The 26,524-nt window shown below is 37.6% G+C and overlaps 1 protein-coding gene and 1 pseudogene across 2 annotated transcripts in view; both read left to right on the forward strand.

Moving 5' to 3' along the window:
• Ube2g1 (ubiquitin conjugating enzyme E2 G1) overlaps positions 1 to 26,524 on the forward strand; it is a 96,447-nt gene that overhangs the window by 15,754 nt on the left and 54,169 nt on the right. The gene's annotated exons all lie outside the window — the stretch shown is intronic.
• Positions 16,548 to 24,812, forward strand: LOC141413842 (annexin A2 pseudogene; annotated as a pseudogene).

Here is a 26,524-nt window from a genome sequence, read left to right on the forward strand (position 1 = left end):
GAAATTCGTTCTATTTATTTTATTTTATTTATTTATTTTTGGCAGTATTGGGGTTTGAACCAGGACTTGAGCCACTCTACCAGCCCTTTTTTTTTATGTTGGTTATTTTGAGATAGGGCCTTGTGAACTATTGGCCCAAGCTTGCTTCGAATGTGATCCTCCTGTTCTCTACCTCCCATGTAGCTAGGATTACAGGTGTTTCTCTCCTTTTTCATTCATTTTAAACTTTTTGGGCTCTTTGAATGGGCTTAGGTCTGTTTTCAGCTCAGATAGTTCCTTCATTTATATTTATATTATGTATGATCTTTCTTGTTGCTGTGACCAAGGTACTTGAGGAAATAAGTAAAAGGAGGAAAGATATATTCTGGCTCATTATTTTCAAGGGTACCATCCATAGTTGCTTGGCTCATGCTCTTGGACAGTTCACAGAGGTGGGAACATGTGGCAAAGGAGCTTCTTTACCTCATGGTGGACAGGAATCAGGGAGAGAGTAAAGAACTGTGGATCCAGTATAACCTTCAAAGACATGCCCTCTGTGACCTAATTCCTCCATCTAGAATCCCATCTCCTATAGTTTCCACAGCCTCTCAAAATAGTACCAACCAGTTGGGGACAGAGTGTCCAACATGAACCTTTGAGGGATATTTCATATTCAAACCATAACAATAATTATCTGTATCTATGTGAATTTTTGGAAGGGCATGGGAAACCTTTCTCTATAGCCCTTACATTGTTCTCCATTATTTGAATTATTTAGCCTTTCTTGTCCTTTCTATTCATATTGTTCTTTTCTCTCTTTTGTCATTCGATTACAGAGACTTTCTCCACTGTATTTTCTAGATTAATAACTTGGTCTTCAGCCATGCCTATTCTGCTACTTAGGTTGCCCATTTGAATTTTTCATTTTGGCAATCATTCCTAATTTCCAAGAACTTAGACTCTTATTTTAAAAAACAGTACTTCAATTTTTTTATTGCTGCCTTAAGTTTTTTATTTAAAAACAGCTTTATTGAGGCTTAAATTTAATACCATATAATTTCACTCATTTTAAGTGTACAATTCAGTGTTTTTTAGTACATTTACATAGTTGTGTAGCCACCATCACAGTCTGTTTTCAACTTTTCCGCACCCCAAAAAAAATTCTTACACTACAGGACATTCCCCTTTCCTTCCTTCTATCCCTTTTCTGGATGTTTCATATAAATGACATAATACAAAAATGTGTTCTTTGGTGTGTGGCTTCTTTTACATACACATATTTATACGCATGTTTTAGTATCTGTCCATTGTTCTGACGTTATTTACTGAGAACACTTTGCGAAGTTTTGTTGAAAACCCGTTGAGCAACCTGTTTTGCTTTGGGACTCTGTATTGTGTTACATTGATTTATATGTCTGTCCTTATGCTACTATCACAGTTTCTTGGTTGTTGCTGTATAGTAGCTCTTGAAGTTATGTAGGTCTTGAAATGGTCCTCTGACGTTTATGTTTTTTCTTTTTTGCCTATAGAGGTTTTTTTTAAGTCATTTTGTCAACTTCTACAAAAGTTTTCTGTGATTTTTTTTTTTTTTTTTGGATTGGATTTACAGTGAATATTTTAGATTTATCTAGGGCAAGCCGACATGTTGTTGTTGGTACTAGGGGGGTTGGACTTTGACTCATTCTGACTAGGCAGGCACTCTACCATTTGAGGCATGACCCCCAGTCCTTTTGCTTTAGTTAATTTTGAGATCGAGTCTAACTTTATGCCTGGGGTGTTCTGGACCTCAGCCCTTCTATTGGGTTTCCCAGATTAGCTGGGATGATGGGTTCATGCACACCACTGCCAATTGCAATGCCCAGCCATTGGTTGAGATAGAGTCTTCTCAACTGTTTTGTCCAGGCTGTCCTCCAACTACCATCTTTCCTATTTCTACCTCCTGAACAGGAGTATAGGTGTGAGCCACTGTACTTGGCAAGAATTGACATCCTAATAATATTGAGTCTTTTAGTCTATCAAGCTAATACAGCTTTTCCATTTATTTAGATCCTTTTTAATTTTAGCAAAATTTGTAGTAGTCTGTACAGAGATAGATCTTACACTTTTTAATTTTTTTTTTTTTGGTGGCCATGGGGCTTGAGCTCAGAGCCCTCACCCCTGCTAGGTATCTTACACTTTATTTTGTTAAATGTATCCCTTAGTATTTAATATTGCTTTAGAAAATGCTGTTGTGCATTAAAGTTTTGTTTTTCAGTGTATTGTCTGTATATAAAATGCAGCTGACTTTTATATATCTCAATCTTGTACCCTACAGCCTTGCTAACTGTGTGTGTGTGAGAGAGATGCAATGCTTGTGTGTGTGTGTGTGTGTGAGAGATGCGATGCTTGTGTGTGTGTGTGTGTGTGTGTGTGTGTGTGTGTGAGAGAGAGAGAGAGAGAGAGAGAGAGAGAGAGAGAGAGATGCGATGCTGGAGCTTAAACCAGGGTCTTAGGCACACTGGATAAGTGCTCTACCACTGAGCTACACCCTGAGCCCACTGCATTTAATTGTTAATTATTACATAGTGGAGACTGTTTTTTTTTTCTTTTCCCTTTTGGTGGTGCAGAGGATTGAACCCAGAGCCTCATGTATGCTAAGGATGTATGCTCTACCACTGAACTACATCCTGGTCAGCCCTAATCTAGTAGCTTCTTGATGTTTTCCTTAGAATTTTATATGTTTACAGTTAAGATCTTCAAATAATCACCCTTTACTTCAACATGCCTTTCATTTATTTCTCTTTATTATACTGCCTGTGACTTCCAGTACATAATGCATGGAAGTGAAGAAGTGATTTATTCTTGAATTCATCTTTCTGAATCTGGATCAGGATCACAGAGCTCTGTTCTCCAGCTTTTAGCCCAGGGCTGCTGATGGGCCAGTTCTATATTCACTGAGAGTCATACTGGAGTTCTTTCTCTAAAAGTCCTTTCAATACTTTTTTAAAGTACCCAATTCTTTCCTAAAATATCTAATGTATTTATTTGGTTTTTACCCTAACCTGACTTTCACTTACCATGTGTATCATTCCAAGGGTTCCCTGGAGACTTAATTCTTTATAGCTCAAATAAGAAGTAACATTGGAGTAAAAAATGAATGTGTTCTGGCAAGTTTCCTTTATAATGATTCTTTCATAATCTCATACCATTTTTCAAATGAGCTAGATCAAAGCATTTTCTCTGTAAGAATGGAATATAACATCATGAAGATAATAAGTTTATATTATCTTAATAGTGGCTTAAGTAGATAGCAGTGTTTCTGCTATTTAATTTTAAGTTTCTGTTTTCAGTCCTCGGGTGTAAATTTTTTATAGATAGTTTAATTTGGAGATTAACACTGCTTAAAGCAAGACATTTAGGATGGACGCAGTAGTTCACTTCTGTAATCCCAGCTACTTGGGAGGTGGAGGTAGCTGGAGGTGGAGGTAGGAGTGTCATGGTTTGAGGGTGCCCAGGCCCCTCCTTTTCCCCAAAATGGGTGAGACCCTATCTTAAAAACAAGTTGGGTATAGTCATGCCCCTTGTAAATCCAGGTATGTGGAAGGCATAAGTGGGAAGATTAAGGCCTGAGACCTAGGCAAAAATCTCAAGATCCTGTCTGTACAATAACTAAAGCAAAAAGGACTGGCAACGTGGCTCAAGTGGTAAAGCCCCTGCCTAGCAAGTTCGAGGTCCTGAATTTAAACTCCAGTACCGGGGTGGGTTATTTTGAAATGTTCTTCTAGATAAAATTTAGTTTTAACTTGCTTGAACTGTGTTCTAAATTAGTTACCTTAACCATACTATTTGAGATATAAACTTCCCTATTTATGTATTAGAGAATTCAGAGGTACTCTCATTTTCATGTAAATAATTTGACAGCAAGAGGAATTGGGGGAATAATCAACTGTGGTATCTGAGCTAGAAAAAGGGTAAAATAGGAACTAGACAAATGTTTGAAGAGGTCAGGGCACTAAGAGAAACTAGAAGAGGTCCAGAATGGTTGGAAGTCCTCACAAACACTAGGCAGGCATGCTTTCACTGAGCCTCAGCAGCAACTCTGTAGTGTCCTTTTACAGGGAATAAAGTCGTGTAGCAGTGCAAATAATTCTCTTTATCAGAAAAGAGTGATTTTTCAGTTTTTATAGTAGTTAGTTGGGTGACTATCTGATCAGGTTTGCTTTTTCTTATCAGCTCCTGGGAATCTTGAATACATTGACAGTCATAAAAAATTAAGTACCTAATAGCAGGGAGTTGAAATTGTAGGCTGTTAGCCTTGTGAGTTCATAGGACTTTGATGTTCTTTTTATTTTATTTCAATACTGGAGTTTGAACTCAGGACTCCCCACTTGCTTGGCAGGTGCTCTACCGCTTGAGCCACTCCCAGCCCTCTGATACACATTTCAAACTATATTTTACATTATCCATATTTCTGGTTCCTTTTAATCTTCCTACCTTGTTTTTCTTTCTAATATCTAATTTGTATTATTTTACATTTTATGTATCTCTGTAAAGTACCTTGTACTCGGGAGCAAGACAGAATATTTAAAAAACAGACTTCGGACCCCCTTGTTCTTTGGGAAAGTTAATGAGACTACATATACTGCAGCATATGACCTGGAACTTGGAATGCAGTAAGCCCTTAGTAAATGTATGCAGAATGAATCGCAGAGTCTCTGTGAGGGGTGTTAGGAAAACCTAAGCACTCTTTTTGATAACTTGAATCTCCACAGCTATATTTCCCTTCTAAGTTTGTACCTTTTTCTTCAAGCATCTTCATTCCTTTTTCTGTTCCCCCCATCGTGATTCTTATTAAAGGAGTAAGCTGTATAGACAAGGCTGCAGTAACCAACCTACTGATAAGGGTCATGGGAACTGAGCAAGCCAGCTGCCTGTCTGCTTCATGTGTCTAGAATTGTTTGAGTTTGAGTTGGGATGCAGTATTCATACTTACTCTTAACTAGCACTGATACTTATTGTTTATGGGATTAGTATAAGGAATGTTCCATAGATAAGCCTTTTTTCAGAAGATAGAAAGTAAGCTGGCATCAGTGGCTCATACCTGTAATCCTAGCTATTTGGGAGGTAAAGATTGGGAGGATCGTAGCTCCACGCCAGCCTGGGCAGAAAAGTTTGTGAGAACCTCCTCCCCCCCTCCCCCCCTCCCCCCCCCCGCCCAATCTGCCCTGAATCTCAGTAGACAAAAGCTGGGCATGGTGGTGCATGCTTGTCATCCCAGCAAAGATTCAGGCTAACCCAGGCAAAAAGTGAGATTCTGTCTCCAAAATAACCAGAGCAAAAAAGCCTGGAAAAGCGCTCAAGTGGTAGAGTGCCTGTCTATCAAAATCAAGACCCTGAGTTAAAAACTCAGCACCCCCAAAATAAACAAACAAACAAACAAACAAACACACATAAATAAATAGAAAATATACATGGTATTTAAAATTGGTGTTCAGATTAAAGGTAGTAAATCAGATTGTATTTTAAGGTTAGACCTTTTTTATAAAGGGAATAACCTTGTATAGAATTTTGACTACTACATTGTTGAAATATCAATAACAGTAAGAATTCTAGTAGTAATCCTTAATTAAAACTAGTTCAAAATGTTCAATTGTAAATTATTCACTTTGTATCCAAATTATATGAAGTATCCATTTTATAATTTTGAATAGAACCATAGGTTCTTAAATAAGGCTTGCTTATGTTCTTCCTACACCTTCTCAAGTTGAGTCCCTGGAATCTGTTCTATTTTTTACTTGTGGATCTACATACTGAAGCCATCTCTGATTTCATGCTCTGAAGATCAACAAGAGCTCTTCTCTTGTAAGATGAGAAATGTGTAATAGGTGACTATTAGGAGAGTAAACAAGTCTTAGCAAGTTGGTAAACATTTGTTGAGTGAGTTTTTCCCCAGGAAAAGCAATATAGCATCAAATGTCTATAAATTCAATGGCTGGCTGTTTGCCTGACAAATAATTTTAAGGGATTGGTGAGAATAATATATAGGGAATATTTACATGCTGTTGGAAATAAGCCAGTACTATTGAATATAGGAAGGTCTTACAAGTAAATTGTATCTTTATTTTCCTTGTAAAATAAAAGTGGAATAGTATTAAAATCCAAATAGTGCAACATTGAAACTTTTCAGGCCATTGGACTTTTCCTGAGCTTGGATTGAAAGACTGATTTTTTTTTTTTCTTAGAAAATTACTTTTGCTAACCATTTCACGAAGACCTAATAGACTTTTTTCTTCTCAGAAAAAGAAATGAACACTGAATTGCTTTCTGTGGAACCAGGGCTTTATCATATTTCTGGCTGGCCATTTGGTGCTGTCACTCTTACTTGTCTTCTCTAGGTCTCTGGCCTTTAAAGAGACCATCTCAGACTTTAGTTATGAATTAATTTATGTGTAAGCAGATTTTGCTGACTGGGGTGGTGGAGTGGTAGGCACTTGCCTAGCAAGCGTGAGGCTCTTGAGTTATGCAAAAAAAAAAAACCTGATAATTATGTTTGCAAACGTAAGTTTGATCCTTATTTCTTGGTCACATAAAATGCATATAATAAAGCAAAACTCGTTTGAATTTTGAATTGTGGGAAGTTTTTGAAGGCAGGTAAATACATATCCAGTATTTCTATATACTTTTTTTGGGGGGGTGTTGGGAGTGGGGTTTAAACTCAGGTCTTCATGCTTGCAAAGCAGATGCCTTTACCATTTGAGCCATACCTACCATTTGAGTACCACCATTTGAGCCACATCTTCATGCTTGCTCTTGTTATTTTGGAAATAGGGTCTCTAGAACTGTTTGCCTGGGCTGGCCTCCCCTTCTCAGCCTCCCAAGTAGCTAAAATTATAGGCATGGGCCACTGCTACCCAGCTATTTTTGTATACCTCGCTCTAATCATTTTCACTTTTAAAATTCTGTTTTGTGTGCATATCCATAGTTTGTTTTTTGGAACAGGTATTTTCAAAAAACCCTTTATTTTTATCTAAATTTCCCCCCTAAATTACAGCATGATTCCTTTGAGTTTTACCTAGATTGATTAGATTGGGGGTAGGCAGCTATATGCAACATTGTCCATTAGTTGGATAATCACTTGGGTACTTTATGTTGACTAGAGAAATAGAAAGCAAAAAGAGAAGCGGAATTTTAGGAGAGTGGGCCAGTGTGTGATAACACACTTACTACTATTTTTCACTTAAAAGAAAGAACCAGGGATCAGTGGAAAAATGAGTGATTGTTGGAATGGGATTAGAAATGCTCAGAATGCCTTGACATAGCTGAAAGTGAGAACATGATCAATGATTACTGGACTGTTAGGTTAAAAGTTCCCATTGGATAGATTACTCACTGGGACAGTATGAGCAGATAAAAGGAGTTATGTGTGGAAATTAAAGCACATCAACTGTGTTAAAATCTATAACGTCATGGTGCTGAAGCCAATGACAACACCATGACACCTTAATGGTCACCTTTGGGAGATGCTGTAGAATCCATTTATTTTGAGGTTATGTGGAATGAATCGAGCATTCATTTTTCAGTGTTCTCCCAGATAGCCAAGTATAGTAGTTTCTTCCTTGTCTGCATTTTTGCTTTTCACCATAGCAGTTACACTGAATCAGCCTCAGTTCTAAGATATTAATGGAAAAATTTCAGAAATAAAGGATTCATAAATATTAATTTGTGCATCGTTCTGAGTGGTGTAATGAAAGGTTGTGTTGTCCTGCTTTATACCATTTATTTGGACACCATTTATTTGATGTCCATGCTGTAGCCTGTAGTCATTTAGTAGCTGTTTTGCTACTAAGTGCTTGTTTTCCAGTACCCTTAAGTTACTGAATAGTGGCTCCAAAACACATGAGTAGTGATGCTGGCAATTGGGATGTCAAAGAGAATCTGTAAAGTGTTTCCTTTAAGTAAAAAGGAAAAAATCCTTGATTTAAAGAAGGAAAAATCACATGTTGAGGTTGCTAAGATCTTTGGTAAGAACAGATCTGAGATTATGAAGGAAAAAGTATTTGGGCTAGTTTTGCTATTGCACTTAACAAGTTGTGGCCACAGTGTATGATAAGTGCTTTAATTAAGATAGGAAAGGCGTTAAATTTAGGGTGGAAGACATGAACCAAAAATGTGTTGTGTGTTGTGCCAAAAAGCAATGGGCCTCTAAAGTGATTTATTGTTATTGTTGGTAAATCTAAAGTGATTTACTGTTATTACTGTTATCGTTGCCCTTCTCTTGGTGGAACTGGGGTTTGAACTTAGGGCTTTATGTTTGGAAATCAGGTGCTCTACTGCTTGTGTTATACCTCCAGTCCATTTTGTTCTGGTTATTTTAGAGATGGAGTCTCTCAAACTGTTTTGCCCAGGCTGGCGTCAAGCCATGATCCTCTCTGATTTCAGCCTCCCAGTTAGCTAGGATTATAGATATGAGCCACTGGCACCTGGCATCTTGCTGTGCATAATTTATAAATTTTGTCATAGGTAGATATAAATAGGAAAAACATAGTATGTATAGGATTTGGTATTGTCTGCAGTTTCACTAGGGTTTTGGAATGTGTCTCCCTTTGATAAGAAGGGACTCTTAGCTGAGTATAGTGGCTCACTTCTGTAATCCTAGCTTCTTAGGAAGCAGAGATCAGGAGAATTGAGGTGGAAGTCCAGCTGGGGCAAAAAGTTTGAGGGATTCAATCTCAACTAATAAAAACTGGGTATTGTAATGAGTGCCTGTCATCCTAGTTGTATGGGAAGCATAAATAGGAGGATTGTGGTCTAGGTAGGTGTGGGCATAAACTCAATACCGTATTTGAGAAATTGAATTAAAGCAGAAAGGACTGGAGGCGTGGCTCAAGTGGTATATATAGTGTGTGCCCAGCAAAGACAAGGCCCTGAGTTCAAATCCCAGTATTGTCCTCTTCCCCCAAAATGAAAGACTACTACTGTACAGAGTACAGAGGAACATGTTCACAGAAGATACCACGTGCAAATACAGTCAGTGAAATCTATAAAGGAGGAAATGCTGTAGGGTGGTTTTTTGATTTTTTTTTTTTTTTTTCAACATACAAATCATGAGAAAAAAAGGCTCAAGAGGACCTATAATCTAAAAGACTTATTAACCAAAATACAATGTAAGCATCTTGTGGATTCTAATTCTAACTAGTTATAAAAATAGTCTTGGGAAAAATACTGAGCCCTGGATAATCTTATACTAACAAAGTATTAATTTTCTTAGGATAGAATGACCCTGGGTTATATTTTAGAACTTCTAAATTTTAATGTTTATGGTAATATTTATAGATAAATTATGACATCCGTGAATACTAAACATAGATATGAGTTAAAATGAAAAGTTTGCTTTAATCTGTCCCCTTTCCTTCCCTTCCCCATTTGACAGATTCCCCTCACATCTGTTTGTAACCCCTCCCTCCCTCCTTCTCATCCCTCTCACATTGGATTTAGGGAGGCCCTTCTTAGGGCTAGTGGTCTGACCTTTTGATTTTTGTTTACAGATAAGGTCTCACAGTTTTGCCTGGGCTGGATTTAGAGAATATTCTTACCTCCACTTTCTGAGTTGCTGGGATTACAGGCATGTAACATCATGTCTTCTTCTATTTTTTTTTTTAAAGGATAGGATTAAAATACTTTCTGAGACCCATACCTTCTTTTTTTGTTATTGCTGTTTTTTTGAGACAGGATCTCATTATGTATCCCAGACTGATCTCAAACTCAGTCCTCTTGCCTCAGTTTACCAAATGCTGGGATTACAGGAGTATACCATCATGTCTGCATCATCCCCATCCTCTCCCCCCATCCCCCCAAATACTGGGGATTGAACCCAGGGCCTTGAATATGCTAGGCATATGTTCTGCCACTCACACTGTGCCCCCCACCTTGCCCCATACCTTTTAATTTGACACTTTCTCTGGTACTAGGGCAGACTTTATTGAGAACATTTCTCATGTTATTTTGTTGGGTTTCTTGATTATGGATTCTTTGAGGTCCAAGCGCTGATGTTATTGCTTGCTCAGTGTTAATAGCTCTAAGGAATTTTATTGCCTGCCTTCTTGGTATATTTTTTATTCCTCAATAACCAGCTTGCCTTACTGTTGAGGATTACATTGAGTCTGCCTTCAATAAGTGAGGGAATTAATGCTGTTTTAGAAACCTGCTGGAGTTCTAACATACTTGTTTTCCTTGGTCTTTTTCTTTTGGCCTATAGTCATTGTTACTTTACCCCCAGAGATATCCCTAGGCTTTAGTCTCTAGAGTTCCTACTATCTGTTGCAACTGAAAAGAAATATACATTACCCCTCCTTCTCTCCCCTTCTCCCACAAAAAAAAAAAAAAAAAAAAAGTTTAAAGAAAAGGGTAGTGAACTCTCTCACCCTCAAGAAGGCTTGGCCTTGTTATAAAGTCTTAACAGTTTTTAAGTATAGGATCATGTAAAAACTTAGACCTTCCACTTAACAGTGCTGACATATCAAATTCAGTCTTCAGATTTAATTTGTAAGAATAACAGTACTTTTAAGAACAGCACATAAAAGATTTTACACAAGAGTTTACATTTTGTGTGGAAAGGTAGATGATAAGCTAGACAAATAATTTTATTTTTTCTTTTATTTTATCATTTTTACATTTACTTACATGTGTATACATTGTTTGGGCCACCTCCCCCCTTTTCCCGAAACCCTCCTCCCACTTCCAGGTAGACAAATAATTTAAAAAATGTGGTTAGTGATAAGTGCCCTGCACAGAAAAGAAAGGGAGTGGCAGTGGCTTGTGAATGTCCAGGGAAGAGCTTTGCAGGCAGAGCAAGTAACAAGCACAGAAGCCCTCAGATGGGCAAGGGTCCTGGCTGTGGTAGAAGAGTGTAGAGGGAGAGTTGGGTGAGGACGTGGCTCTCACACTGATTTGGGCATTAGTGGTTTCTCCCACAGAGTGATAGGATTGCATGCAGATTTTGACAAGTTTCCCCTTAGCTTGCTATGTTGACTATATAGACTGCAGGGAGACAAAGGTAAAAACAGGTTGAGACTATAACAATAAGCCAGGTGAGACTTAGTATTGGCTTTGTTTAGTGTGGTAGTAGAGAGAAATGGTTAACTTCTTGGATATATTTTCCAAATAGAACTGCCAGGATTTACCGGTGGGCCATAATATTGTGTGTGTGGGAAAATGTCAGAATGACTTCAAGGTTTTTGACCTGAACAAGTGAAAGGATGGAGTTGGCATTACTGAAGATGGAAATGACTATAGGGCAGGGAGAAGATATTATCAGGGCTTAGTTTTGAATTTGCCAAGTTTGAATTGCCTATTAAAGTTGAAGTGAAGCAAGTTAGTTTGGTCTGAATTTTAGAGAATAGGTTTGGCTTAGAGACATAAATGGAAACATTTAGCAAATAAGATTGTGTGTAAACCATGAGGCTGGATGGGCTTAATAAGTGGATAAAGAGGAGCGATTAATCCTGGCACTAACATTAAGTCAGAGAATCTACCAGAAAGGAAGTATGAGGGGGAATAGTCAGTGATGTAAAAGGAAAAGCAGAATGTGGTGGCCTGTAAGCCTAGCAAAGAAAGTTTGAAGGAGAGTCACATAAGGATGAAGTAACCACTGGAGGTGGTGCTTTGAAGAGGGTAGTTTCAGTGAAGTGGTGTGGGTTAAAGCCAGATTGGTCTGACCTTGGGAGAATGGGAAAAGCGAAAGTAGAGTGAATGAAGACAACTCTTGAAGTTGTACCTTAAAGGGAACAGAGAAATGGAACAGCACCTGGATGCAGAGTGGGCTTTATTTTTGTTTTTGTAAAGGTTGGAGAATTAATAGCATATTTGAAACTGAGGGGATTGAATTCAGTAGAGAGGGAAGAATTGATGACACAGGAATTTCTGAAGCAATCCTTTGAATGAGAAAAACAAGATGGGTTCCAATTACTGTCCAGTTTGGAAGCCTCATTAGGTGTGTGAGAGAAGGTGATGTAGGAAGTACATGGGCAGAGATTCAGGAAAGAGGATATAGATCTGTGTAAAATTTGGAAAAGTTTAGTTCTTACCTCCATGGAATTTCTGTAAGCATTGCTGTTAATTACTTAGTAAACACTTCAGTTGCTGCAGTTATCAATTGCAGAGGTAGCTGTAAAAAATTGGTATATGAAATTTTATAAATTTGTAATATTTGTTTGTAAAGTTACATTGTGACTTACACAACCACTTTCCTTTAGTCATTCCTGGGAGTAATTTTCTGGAAATACTGGCTTTACATTTAAGACAGATGAATCAGTCAGTAATTTCTAGTTATGTCATCTTTTCTTTGCAAAGGTGCTAGCAACCACAGATGCCACTTAACAGATTAATTTAAAGCACATCCTAGGAGGACAAAAGTTTCATAGTTAACAGTCAGAAACAAGATAGCTTTATGGCTTTGAAGGTGCTTGGATTTCTTTAATATGTGGGTAAAAGTAGCAAAATTGTAACTCTGTGTTATAGAAAGTGGAATTTTTATATGTTGGTTAGAAGTAGCAGAGAAATCATGTATATACATTCATATAAGACGTAATTGTAGTTTTAGGACCTATTGTAAAGTGAGGCCCTAACACATGGGACTAGTAGAGGGAGAGTTGGAACTAGGAAGTCTGTTCATTCTCACTGTCTTTGAGTGTGCATATTCTTCTTTTGAAATTAAATGCCAAACATTAAAATCCCTAAGAACATCCAATCAGGTTAGGATTAGAATGGGAGGGTAGAAAGGTGAAAAAGGGGAATATGAAGAAGTCTGATTAGAGAGCCCAGAGCACCTGTCACAGACAGATTGGTTTTCGTGATACATACACAAACACCCCCGCCACCTGCCCCTGGCTGTGTCTGGGTTGTTGGATAAGAAGTGAAGGCAGGTGGGTTTGGTAAGAAGACCTAGACTGTAAAATCCTTTATGAGACCATTGAGGGACATGGGGTGGGTGTGTTGTGTGTGTGTTACAGAGGAGTTGATTTGAATTAAAGGCTGGTAACTGAAAAAAGAAAAAAAGTACTGTGTTTGAAATACATTTGGAACTAAATTATTTTCATAAAATTATGCCTTCCAACATTCTTCATTTGTTAACTGAATGTTCAGTATTTTAAAACAGAATATTCTAAGATAGAAAACAAATGAGTTAAGAATCATGTAGGCTACAAAGCCATATTAAAATAAAGAAATGCCATAAAATAAAAATTATGTTGTAGGTATTCATGAGAGGTATTTGCCAGAGGGTATTTCTGGCAAATAACAGCATGTTCTCTGTTAGGTGGAAAAAAGTAGTGCCTGTATGTGGCATAAATAGTTCAAGTTAAAATTAAATACAAATAAGAAATTTCTTAAAGCACAGTTTGTTGCCTCTACTCCCCTAAGTGACTTCTTTAGAAGTTTGTGGGTTTAGTGGGTGGTAAAGAGAAAAGGTAAGAGAGTAAAGCAGAAATATATAAAAATTATTTAAAATAATTATTCTAAACAACAAACACCATGGAAGTCCAGGAAATCATCAGAGACTACTTTGAGAACCTGTATTCAAATAAATTTGAAAATCTAAAAGAAATGGACAGATTTCTAGATACATATGATCATCCAAAACTGAACCAAGAGGAAATTAATCACCTGAATAGACCTATAACACAAAATGAAATTGAAGCAGCAATCAAGAGTCTCCCCAAAAAGAAAAGTCCAGGACCTGATGGATTCTCTGCTGAATTCTATCAGACCTTTAAAGAAGAACTGATACCAACCCTCCTTAAACTGTTCCACGAAATAGAAAGGGAAGGAAAACTGCCAAACACATTTTATGAAGCCAGTATTACACTTATCCCAAAACCAGGCAAAGATACCTCCAAAAAGGAGAACTATAGGCCAATCTCCTTAATGAACATTGATGCAAAAATCCTCAACAAAATAATGGCAAATCGAATTCAGCAACACATCAAAAAGATTATTCACCACGACCAGGTAGGCTTCATCCCAGGGATGCAGGGGTGGTTCAACATACGAAAATCAATAAACGTAATAAACCACATTAACAGAAGCAAAGACAAAAACCACTTGATCATCTCAATAGATGCAGAAAAAGCCTTTGATAAGATCCAACATCATTTCATGATAAAAGCTCTAAGAAAACTAGGAATAGAAGGAAAGTTCCTCAACATTATAAAAGCTATATATGACAAACCTACAGCCAGCATAATACTTAACGGAGAAAAATTAAAACCATTCCCTCTAAAATCAGGAACCAGACAAGGATGCCCACTATCTCCACTCCTATTCAACATAGTACTGGAATTCCTAGCCAGAGCAATTAGGCAAGAAGAAGGAATAAAAGGAATACAAATAGGTAAAGAAACTGTCAAAATATCCCTATTTGCAGACGACATGATCCTATACCTTAAAGACCCAAAAAACTCTACTCAGAAGCTTCTAGACATCATCAATAGCTATAGCAAAGTAGCAGGATATAAAATCAACATAGAAAAATCATTAGCATTTCTATACACTAACAATGAGCAAACGGAAAAAGAATGTATGAAAACAATTCCATTTACAATAGCCTCAAAAAAAATCAAATACCTAGGTGTAAACCTAACAAAAGATGTGAAAGACCTCTACAAGGAAAACTATACACTTCTGAAGAAAGAGATTGAGGAAGACTATAGAAAGTGGAGAGATCTCCCATGCTCATGGATTGGTAGAATCAACATAGTAAAAATGTCTATACTCCCAAAAGTAATCTACATGTTTAATGCAATTCCCATCAAAATTCCAATGACATTCATCAAAGAGATTGAAAAATCTACTGTTAAATTTATATGGAAACACAAGAGGCCACGAATAGCCAAGGCAATACTCAGTCAAAAGAACAATGCAGGAGGTATCACAATACCTGACTTCAAACTATATTACAAAGCAATAACAATAAAAACAGCATGGTACTGGCACAAAAACAGACATGAAGACCAGTGGAACAGAATAGAGGATCCAGATATGAAGCCACACAACTATGAGCAACTTATCTTTGACAAAGGAGCTAAAAATATACGATGGAGAAATAGCAGCCTCTTCAACAAAAACTGCTGGGAAAACTGGTTAGCAGTCTGCAAAAAACTGAAACTAGATCCATGTATATCACCCTATACCAAGATTAACTCAAAATGGATCAAGGATCTTAATATCAGACCCCAAACTCTTAAGTTGATACAAGAAAGAGTAGGAAATACTCTGGAGTTAGTAGGTATAGGTAAGAACTTTCTCAATGAAACCCCAGCAGCACAGCAACTAAGAGATAGCATAGATAAATGGGACCTCATAAAACTAAAAAGCTTCTGTTCATCAAAAGAAATGGTCTCTAAACTGAAGAGAACACCCACAGAGTGGGAGAAAATATTTGCCAACTATACATCAGACAAAGGACTGATAACCAGAATATACAGGGAACTTAAAAAACTAAATTCTCCCAAAACTAATGAACCAATAAAGAAATGGGCAGGTGAACTAAACAGAACTTTCTCAAAAGAAGAAATTCAAATGGCCAGAAAACACATGAAAAAATGCTCACCATCTCTAGCAATAAAGGAAATGCAAATTAAAACCACACTAAGATTCCACCTCACCCCTGTTAGAATAGCCATCATCAGCAACACCACCAACAACAGGTGTTGGCGAGGATGCGGGGAAAAAGGAACCCTCTTACACTGTTGGTGGGAATGTAGACTAGTACAACCACTCTGGAAGAAAATTTGGAGGCTACTTAAAAAGCTGGACATCGATCTACCATTTGATCCAGCAATACCACTCTTGGGGATATACCCAAAAGACTGTTACTCCAGAGGCACCTGCACATCCATGTTTATTGCGGCACTGTTCACAATAGCCAAGTTATGGAAACAGCCAAGATGCCCCAGCACTGACAAATGGATTAAGAAAATGTGGTATCTATACACAATGGAATTTTATGCAGCCATGAAGAAGAACGAAATGTTATCATTCGCTGGTAAATGGATGGAATTGGAGAACATCATTCTGAGTGAGGTTAGCCTGGCCCAAAAGACCAAAAATCGTATGTTCTCCCTCATATGTGGACATTAGATCAAGGGCAAACACAACAAGGGGATTGGACTATGAGCACATGATAAAAGCGAGAGCACACAAGGGAGGGGTGAGGATAGGTAAGACACCTAAAAAACTAGCTAGCATTTGTTGCCCTTAATGCAGAGAAACTAAAGCAGATACCTTAAAGCAACTGAGGCCAATAGGAAAAGGGGACCAGGAACTAGAGAAAAGGTTAGATTAAAAAGAATTAACCTAGAAGGTAACACCCACGCACAGGAAATCAATGTGAGTCAATGCCCTGTATAGCTATCTTTATCTCAACCAGCAAAACCCCTTGTTCCTTCCTATTATTGCTTATACTCTCTCTACAACAAAATTAGAGATAAGGGAAAATAGTTTCTGCTGGGTATTGAGGGGGGGAGCGGGAGGGGGTGGAGTGGGTGGTAAGGGAGGGGGTGGGGGCAGGGGGGAGAAATGAACCAAGCCTTGTATGCACATATGAATAATAAAAGAAAAATGAAAAAAAAAATAATTATTCTAGAGAGTATGCTTAAAGCATAGGAACATAGAAATGAAAAATTCTTTAAGCACAGAAAAATAACGTGAATGTTTTGCCTTTTTTTGTGGAGGGGGCAGCACTGGGGATTGGACTCAGGGCCTCATGCTTGCTAGGCAGGTGCTCTATCACTTGAGCCACTCTGCCCTCCCTTTTGTTAAGCTTTTAGTTTTTAAAATTTTATTAAAAATTACAACATGAAATCAGGTATAGTGGTACACACCTGTAGTCCCAGTACTCAGGAGTCTGAGGCAGAGGATCTCGAGTTCAAGGCCAGCTTGGGCTGTATAGCAAGATCCTCTTAAGAAGACTAGGGTCTGGGGCTGTACTTCAGTGTTAGAAAGCTTGTCTAGCATACACAAGGTTCTTGGTTCAATCCTCAGCACTGCAAAAAATAAAAAAATAAAAACTGCAACATCACAAGCAAAGTCAAATTTTCTTAAAATAAATATAAAATGAAATTCTTTGTGCAATTTCCTTAAAAAAAATGATCACAAAAATTACCCCATAGAATAATGAAGTTATCAAAAGTTACAGATTGCTTTAAAAAAATATGCAAGATGCTAGGCTTCACTCATAGAAGCACAATTGAAGCACGACTGAAGCCATGTTGAGGTATTCTTTTTCTCTTAGCAGGAGCCGTTTCCCCTTACCAAGGACAGACTGTCACTTCTCAGGTCCTACTCATGAACTCAAGTTTTTTAGTCCTCTTTTATTTAGTTTCTGTTCCTAAAGATGGATGATTAAGTTTTATTAGATAAGGAAAGGTAAATCCCCTTTCTCCTTAAGTGAGAGAAATTGGTAGAGATAGCAAACAACTGGTTTGGCATCTTAGGACACTTGCAACTTTTAGCAGTTTCTTTCAAAATGTCTATTGTTAAAATTCTGCAGAAGGGCTGGCAGAGTGGCTCAAGTGGTAGAGTACCTGCCTAGCAATCTTGAGGCCCAGGCCCTGAGTTCAGACCCAGTGCTGCGAAAAAAAACCCCAAAAACCCAAAAAATTCTGTGGGAAGTTTATTTTGTGGAGTGATAATTCCACACCCGCAAGTGCCTGTGGGTCAGTCAAAGCCTGCACAAGTTGGATGTGAGTTGGATTGTCTGATGGTCAAAGCATCCATCAAGACCAAAAGTGTGGATGTGGTTATCATTGTCAACATTTTGACAAACCACAGCAATGAACACAACCAGGATACTGCCTTTGCCTACCATAAAAGGACCAAAAAGGAATTTACATCAGCACCAAAGTCTGCCTTATCTGGGCACCTGGACGTTGTGAGTTGGAACCTATTGACACCTGCTCAGCATGAAGCTTCAAAGCTAAATGCCTCCACAAAGGGACTGGGAACTTTCATTGATGCCTTAATTGAGATCACCTGTTGAAGATCCTGTAAGGCGCTGCAGGACATTAAGGGTCTACAAGGAAATGTATAAGACTAATCTGAAAAAGGACATTGTTCTCAACACATCTAGGTACTCTTTAAACTGATGGTTGACCTCACAAACAGTGGAAGCGTATTGATTGTGAACTGATTGGCCAGGATGCTGAAGATCTCTATGATGCTAGAGTGAAGAGAAAAGGAACCTCTATTCCCAAGCAGATTTGAACATATGCCACCTCCAGAAAGTATTTGAAAAGTACATCAGCTACAGCCCTTATGACATAGTGTAGAGAGCATCAAGAATGAGGTCAAAGACCTGGACAATGCTTTCCTGAACCTGGTGCAGTGCATTCAGAACAAGCCCCTGTATTTTACACTAGAGGAAGCCGATCAACTGTATGGCTCCACAAAGGGCAAGAGGATAAGATAAAGTCCTGATTAGAATCATGATGTCCTAAAGTGAGGTGGACATGTTGAAAATTAGGTCTGAATTCAAGAGAAAGTTGGAAAGTCCCTGTACTACTACCTCCAGCAAGACACCAAGGACTACTACCAGAAGACACTGCTGTACGTACTTATGTGGTAGAGATGACTGAAGTATGACATGGTGGGAATGCCTGGGCATGATGCTGCCTATGCTTCCACCTAACATTCTACAGAATCAGCTTGCAGCTAACAGACCCTTGTGAAGATGATGTTAGTTTTGCCCCTTTCCACTATTTTAGTTGACTAAACATTGTCTGGCTTTCCTCTCATTCTCTCCTTAAAGCCAAAGAAATGAACATTCCAAGGAGTGGGAAGTAAACTCTGATGAGAAACACTTTGCCTATTGTGTATTATGTGAGTTTACTTAAAAAAAAAGCCACCAGGGAAACACACCCCAGACAGGGAGAAGATAACATTTAAGAAAAGGCTGGTACCAGTGTTTCATGGTTGTAATCCTAGCTACTTGGGAGGCTGAGATCAGGAGAACTGTGGTTCAAGGCCAGCCTCAGTAAATACTTTATGAGACTCCATTTCCAAAATAACCAGGGCAAAATGGACTAGAGGCATGACTCAAGTGATAGAGTGCTTGCTTTGCAAGCTTGAAACCCTAAATTCAAACCCCAGACTCACAAAAGAAAAAAAAAAAAGAAAGAAAAGAAAAAGGCCTTGGGGCATGACTGAAGTGGTACAGCCTTCACCTAGCAAACAAGAGGCCCTGAGTTCAATCCCCAGTACCACCGAAAAGGAAAAAAAGAGAACAAAATTAAGGGAAAGAATAACAGGAGCAGGATTCTATAAAAAACAAAAGTAAAGAAACTCTTGAAAATAATTTAAAGATTCAGTGAGGGGGCTGTTAGAAGATAAAACTGAAATTTATAAAGTAGAACAAACAGGAAACTGAAAGAGAAGTGAATAGTTACATTACATGCAAATATAACTGATTGAACATCCAGAAGAAACTTAAAAGTGTGGTGCATTAAGAGAAATTAAGCGGTAATTTTCTCAATTGTGTCAACATTTTAGAACGAATTTCTAAAGGTAGAATGTTTACTTTTATTGCCATTTTTTGCAGTCTGGGGATCAATCCAAAGGCCTGGCAAATGCTAGGCAAGTGTCCTACCATTTAGCTACGCATGTACCCTACCTCCCAAGTGAAATTTAAATGAAAGGGTGAAAATATATTATGAAACTGGATCTTACTATGCAGCCCAGGCTATCCTCAAACTTGTGATTCTTCTCTCTCTGCCTATGGAGATTACAGGTGTTTACCACCACACCCAGCTCATTCCCTAACTTTATGTATTACTTTTTTTTTTTTTTTTAATAATAATAGTGAGAGTTTGAACTCAGGGCCTTGTACTTGATGGTCAGGTGTTCTACCACCTGAGCCATACCCTCAATCCTTTTTGCTTTGGTTATTTATTTTGTTGCTAGGGTTATTTTTGGGATAAGGTCTTGCATTTGTTTGTGCCTGGCTGGCCTAGATTGTGGCCTCCTCCTATTTATGCTTCCCTTATAATTGGGATGACAGGCTTGTGCCACCATGCCCAGCTTTTTTCCACTGAGATGGAGTCTTGCAAATATTTTTTTGCCTGGGCTGACCTGGAACCGTGATCTTCCTGATCTCAACCTCTTATTATAATTTGAGATGACAAGTGCCAGCCACCATGCTCAGGCTTGGTTGAGATGGGATCTCACTAACTTTTTGTAGGGGCTGGCCTCAAAGCACCATCTTTGCAGTCTCAGCCTGCCAAGTTAGCTAGGATTTATAGATAGGCGTGAGCCCTCTGCACCTAGCTCTGAAGATTTTCATATAGGTAGTTTTTATGATTTTTTGGGGAGGGGGGGCGTGAGAGTGGGGTTTAAACTCAAGTCTTAATGCTTGCACAGCAGGCACTCCACTGATTGAGCCATAACTCCATTCTGTTTTGCTTGGTTATTTCGGAGATGGAGAAGGGGTATCACAAACTATTTGCCTGGGCTGGCCTCAAACCTCCTTCTTCCTGATCTCAACCTCCCAGGTAGCTAGGATTACAGGCATGAGTCACTGGCGCCTGGCTTCTAGTTTTAATGATTTTAATTTCCTAGATAATCTTTGTTGATTTTGATTTCCTTCCTTGGTAATTTAAAGAAAAATATTACTTAAATCATTAAATCCTGCCACAATAAAGGGAGTAGTTTAATTGTGTCATTGTTAGACTGTGGTCTAGACTGTTTCTCTTTCATTGAAGTTTTGAGGTGTTAATGGCCTAAATAGATCAATTTTTATAACTGCTCCATACATATTTAGTCTTACCTCATCATATGTTCAGTTACTTAATCGTTTTGTCTGTTTGATCTTTCAGGATGGAAATTATGATTGCCTTATGTTTGCTTTGTGGTGCTGGGGTTTGAACTCAGGTCAGGGACTCCCACCATTTGAGCCCTGTCCCTGTTCCCTGTATTTCCTCAAAGTTTTTGCTCCAGGCATATATTATGAAGACTTTGATATATGTAGTTTTATTTTTACTTTTATTTAATAGTGCTGGAGATTGAACCTAATTTTATAAACACGAAATCTTCTTTGTAGATTACAGTCTTGATCATTATAGACTCATATAGAGATTAGGGATCACTGCCCCTGTTTTTGCCTAATTTAATGTTCTTTTTGAATTCAAGAAGTTTTTATACTTGACTGGTGGGCAGGCATGCATGTGTGTGTATGTTTTTCTTTTGATGGTACTGGATTTTGAACTCATGCTTGCTTGGCAGGTGCTGTATCACTTGAACCATGCCCCAGCCCTTGACTGGTATGCTTTTGTTTTAACTTCTCTTTAAGTCTCTATTTTAGGTTTGTCTCTATGTAGACACCATAATAGTTGAATCAAGGTTAGTCTTTTTGGACCCAATTTGAGAGGATTTTAATCATTTATATTAACATATGTATTTGGTTTTGCTTCTATAGTATTTGTTTTTGTTATTGCTTATCTTTTTGCTTGTTTTGTTTTTATCCTTTAAGCTACATAGTTTGATTTCTTTATTTGCTCTCTTATTTTAGAAACTTTGTACTGTATTTCATTGTCTAAGGTACCATTGAATTTTGTATGCTTTGTTATTTTGTATACCACTGACATTTAAATGTTACCAAACAAACCATGTCATACTACCAATTGTAATATTACGCATGCTAGTTTCAGATATTCTAAAATGTGAAAAAAAGTTTACTGTAAAATAGATGAAATATACTTTTGTAGTTCTGTGGTTATTACTATAGACCTGTATCCTTACTATATTTAACTCCATCATGTCTATGAAGTAGATTTTCTAGGAGCATTTGTTTGGATGCTGTGTTCTCAGGTCTTATGTTTAAAGATGTCTTTAGTGCTTTTCAAAGTGAAATGATGTTTTGGCTGGTTACTGAATTTGGAGGTAATTTTCACTTTCCTTAGTACCCAACAGACACTTAACCTCCTGACATCTAGGGTTACTCTAGAGAAGTCCAGGGCCAGCCTGTTTGTTATCCCCCCCACCCCCCGTGTAGGTAACCTGCTTCTGGCTAGGTATTACTAAAATTCTGTCCTTATCCTTGAAGTTCAGTGACTTCATCAGAATGTATCTTTGTCTTCATGTGGTTCTCTATTACATTTTCCTGTTATATGATAAGTCATTTCAAACTGCTGGTTCAGATTTGTTTCTTATATATCTTTTAGTATGCTTTAATTTTTTTCTTTCAGGAAGAATCAGTTGTATGATTGCTTATCTTAATTTCCTGTCTTCCTTCTCATTAAGCATTTCCCCAAATGCTTTCTTTGCTCTTTTTCTGCTGTGCTTCATGTAATTTTTTGATTCTTTCATTTCATAAATTTGTTCTCATCGATATCAGTTCTGCTACTTCCTATATGTTACATGGTTTCATTTTGTCAATGGCTGTAGTACTTCATTCTGTGAGCTGCCATTTCATTTACCTTTTTAAATTAAACCTTTACTTCTTGTGGTAGAAACAGGTAAACCCACATTGTTCTTGAGAAGATGTGTTAAAAACAGTTACAAAACAGTCAGTATCAGGATTTCTTTTTGCTGGGCATTGGTGGCTCACGCCTGTGATCCTAACTGCTTGGGAGGCTGAGATTGGGAGGATCTAAGCTCTAGGCTAGCCCAGGCAAATAGTTCGAGAAACCCCGTATCCAAAATAAACATAGCAAAATGGAGGGGGGTGTGGTTCAAATGGTAGAGCGCCTGCTTTCCAAGCGTGAATCCCTGAGTTCAAAGTTCAGTCTCACACACACACACACACACACACACACACACACACACACACAAAAGATTTTCCAAGAACACAAGACAAACCATTAATTAAATGATTTGTGTCATGAAGCTAGATGTGTTTTTATTAATATCCTGACATCTAACAGTCATTATTTACTTGGAGGCTTCTGCAGTTGGAGAAACTTGTTTTGTATGTTGTAAGCTCTGCTTTTGCCATGCATATGAGGAAGAAGGGTCAATGTCTTTTCCCCTGCTTATCACTGAAAACCTTTTGAGGCTGTTTTCTTTTTTATTTATTCATTTATTCATATGTGCATACATTGTTTGGGCCATTTCTTCCCCCTGTCCCACTTATTTTTTCTTTTTGATGTTTGGAGTTTGAACTCAGGGCCTAGTGCTTGCTAGTTGTTAGGCAGATACCATTTGAGCTACTCCTTGAACCTGAGGCTTTTTTTTATTCAGTGAATGTCTCAAAGATGTGCCCTTATCTTCATTCAGAGTTAAAAGAAGTAGTGAACATTGTGACTGTGTGCACGTTGTAATTACTGAGAATCAGACCTGTACTGTGACTTACAGCAAAAAGTATAAGATCTTGGTATTTTAAAGTACCTTCCTTACCTGTTTTGGGAACATGTTCCTCCCATTGGTTTTTCTCTTTTCTTTTTGAAGACGGTGAGGTAGAAGCATTCTTCATGTTACTGTTGATGTTAACAAAGGTTATTTAAGTAGTCTTGCATATTCTGAGTATGGCAGCTACTTAGTATTGTGAATAGCTGGGATTTTTGGGTAGAGTTTAATTTGTAGTTTATCCTTATCAATTGAACTTTTTATCAGCATTTTTAAGGATTTCAAAATATTGTGCTTGATTACTACCACAACATTGATAAATCTTTTTAACCAACCCATTAATTCAATAAATTATTTACTGCCAGTGATTTTAATAGATCCTGGGGGCTACCTCAGTAACTTAAACAGAATTAATAGAAAGTTGTAGAGTGATATATGGAAAGTAAAACACAGAAAGGGAATAAAATAAGGAATATGTAAGAGTGCAAAGATTATAATTTTAAACAGGGTGTTATTTGACAGAACAATTTTGTTAGATGAGGTGGTGAATGGTCAAGAGAGTGCAGGGAGCTACAAGGCCCAGAAGAGGAGTCAGCCTTGACTGCTGGGAGAGGATGACTGAGAGCTCTTAGCTGAAACCCAGAGAGAGATGTTAGGTGATTCCAAAGAGCCTTACTGAGTGAGATCAGCATGATCATAATTCACATTTTTACAGGATTAACTCTGGCTGCTAGGTTGATCATAGGGTAGTCACAATAAGGAAACTTTGTTTTGTTTTCTCTTTTTGCAGTACTGGGTTTTTAATTCAGGGCCTTGAGCTTGCTAGGCAGGTGCTCTACCACTTGAGCCACTCCACCAGCCTCACATTAGTTATTTTTGTGGTATGGTTTTGCTTTATACCCAGGCTGGCCTGGACTGTGATCCTCCTTTTTGTACTTCTCCATGTAGTTGGTATGACTGATGAGCAGCACGGTGCTCAGCCATTGGTTGAGATGGGGGCATCTTACTAACTTTTTTGCCTGGATTGGCCTCCTAAATGGCTAGAATTACAGGCTTGAGTCACTGATCCTAGCCAGGAAGATATTTTACATAGCACCCATATAAGTGGTTATACCTATTTAAGCATTTATAACTGAAGTGAAACTTTCACCAAGACCCCTATTTTTTTCTTTTCTATTAGGAAAAAGAAATGGCAGTTAAACCACAGTAGATATGTTTCATGTTTGCATGACTTAAAATTGGAAAAACCCTGCTAAATGAGATACAGCCCTGACATAGCAGGAAGGAACTAAAATTTAGAGTTATGTATTAAAGCAAAATGGACAAAATGCAAAATAACAAAAATGGAAATTTAAAAAATAAAAAATCAGTCACACACCTGCAATTTAAAGGCTTAATAATGACCAACCCCGCTCCCCAAAGACAGCTGTTTTTTAAAAAACCTTTTCAGTTCAGATCTGCTGGGGGTTTAACTCCATGCTTCTAAATAATATGCTTACAGTGTTTATTTTTTGGTTTATCAACTTTAGACATTCTCTGTTGACTTCTTGCTATGACAGATGTTTTCAGTCCCACTTCTTACTACTGACCTTCCTCGTTCGACAGTCACTGACGTGGCGCCTCTCTGGGGTTCTGCCCAGAAGATTAGCCTTCCTCCTTCGCTTCGGCCCCTCTGTGAGTATTGTACTCTTCTCCCTCCACTTCACTGATCGTTCACGTTTGTCCATCTGTCTCCATCTTTCAGAACTGTAGGCAAACGACCTAGGCTTTAAAAAGAAAAATTCTAATTAAGATTATTTTTAAAATTCTGTTGACTTAGGTTTTTCAGAGAGAGAGGAGATAAACAGCACATGAACTGAACTGGCATCTTGAACTAACAGACAGATTACAGGGTTAGACTAGGCCAAATAGTTTTTGTTTTGTTTTTTAAAAATATGTGTAGTATGTGTTCTTTATGAGTTAGATCTATTTACAGTATTTTATTTTTTAAGAATTGTAAGATACTGCTTGAAAGTATATTAAGTAGATGTATAACATTCTTTCAAATGTTGGTATTACAGTATTCCCTACATTTTGAGTTTCAGGTTGCTTTAAAGTTATACTTAGGAATTATTTAATTATAGGTGATGCTTCTCTGAATTTTCCCTATGAAAAATATTTTTGTGTAATCTACGGTTATTTATCTTAGCGTAAATTTCTAGCAGTGTTCATTGCTGAGTCAAAGAAGATTGGCTTTTTTTTTTTTTAACATTCTTAATGTCACTAATAGCCTTTCTGAAAAGCTTTGCCAATTTATATTTCCATCACTGTTATATTAAAATGTCAGTTTCTACTGTGTTCTTAGTTCTATCAGAGCCTTTAAAAATGTTTGATTCTGATAGGTAAAAAAAAAATTTTTTTTTTAATTTTAAGGATTTCCAAAAAAGCTGAACACTTGACAGTTTTGAGAAAGTATGTGTAAATGTATATATGTTTTAGGAGTTTGTAAGAGCAGTAATTTGTCTCCTCCCCCCCTTTTCCTTTCTTCTCTTCCTCTCCCTGCCTTTGGATATAACCCAAGCCTTTGGTTTGTGTTAAATTATCATGATAATTTAGATTTTGGATTGTTGGTTATCTCCAAATATCTGTTCCAGCCTTGTACCTTGGAAAGTACTAAATTACTAGATAATTAGTACTAGAGCACTTTATAACAAGTAAAGGTTTGTAGACAGTTGTATTTTAACTGGTTACTTTGGGTAATCTGGGTAGTCTTTGCACTGAAAGAGCATAACCAATTCATTAATCAATTTCTCTTCCCATTGTAATCACCCCCCCATGCTGCCTAGTCCACTGCCCTTTAGGCTTTTTTTTTTTTTTTAAAGATAAGGGTTTCTAAAGACATTTATAAGACTCGTCATGTTGGCTCAAACCTATAATCTGCATTAAAGAAGGCAGAGGCAGGAGGATTATAAATTTGAGGCCAGCCTGCGCTATATAGTGAGACCTTGTCTCAAAACAAACAAACGGACAAATATTTATAATATGCTGTTACTTATAAATAGCCTAAAATGTCAGGAAAGTTCTCTTAGTCTAAAACTCAGTCAGTTTTTCTCCAGAAAGGACTAAACATCACCAGTAAAGTTCCTCATGGAATTAGGCTGAATAGTTAGAGATTCCTTGGTGACATTCCATGACTCACAGAAGAAAGCTTGAAAAGATGATTTATATTATTTTGAAGAGATTTTCATTTTCAGTA

Source organism: Castor canadensis, chromosome 11, assembly GCF_047511655.1.
Source record: "Castor canadensis chromosome 11, mCasCan1.hap1v2, whole genome shotgun sequence".
Classification (NCBI taxonomy): domain Eukaryota; kingdom Metazoa; phylum Chordata; class Mammalia; order Rodentia; family Castoridae; genus Castor; species Castor canadensis.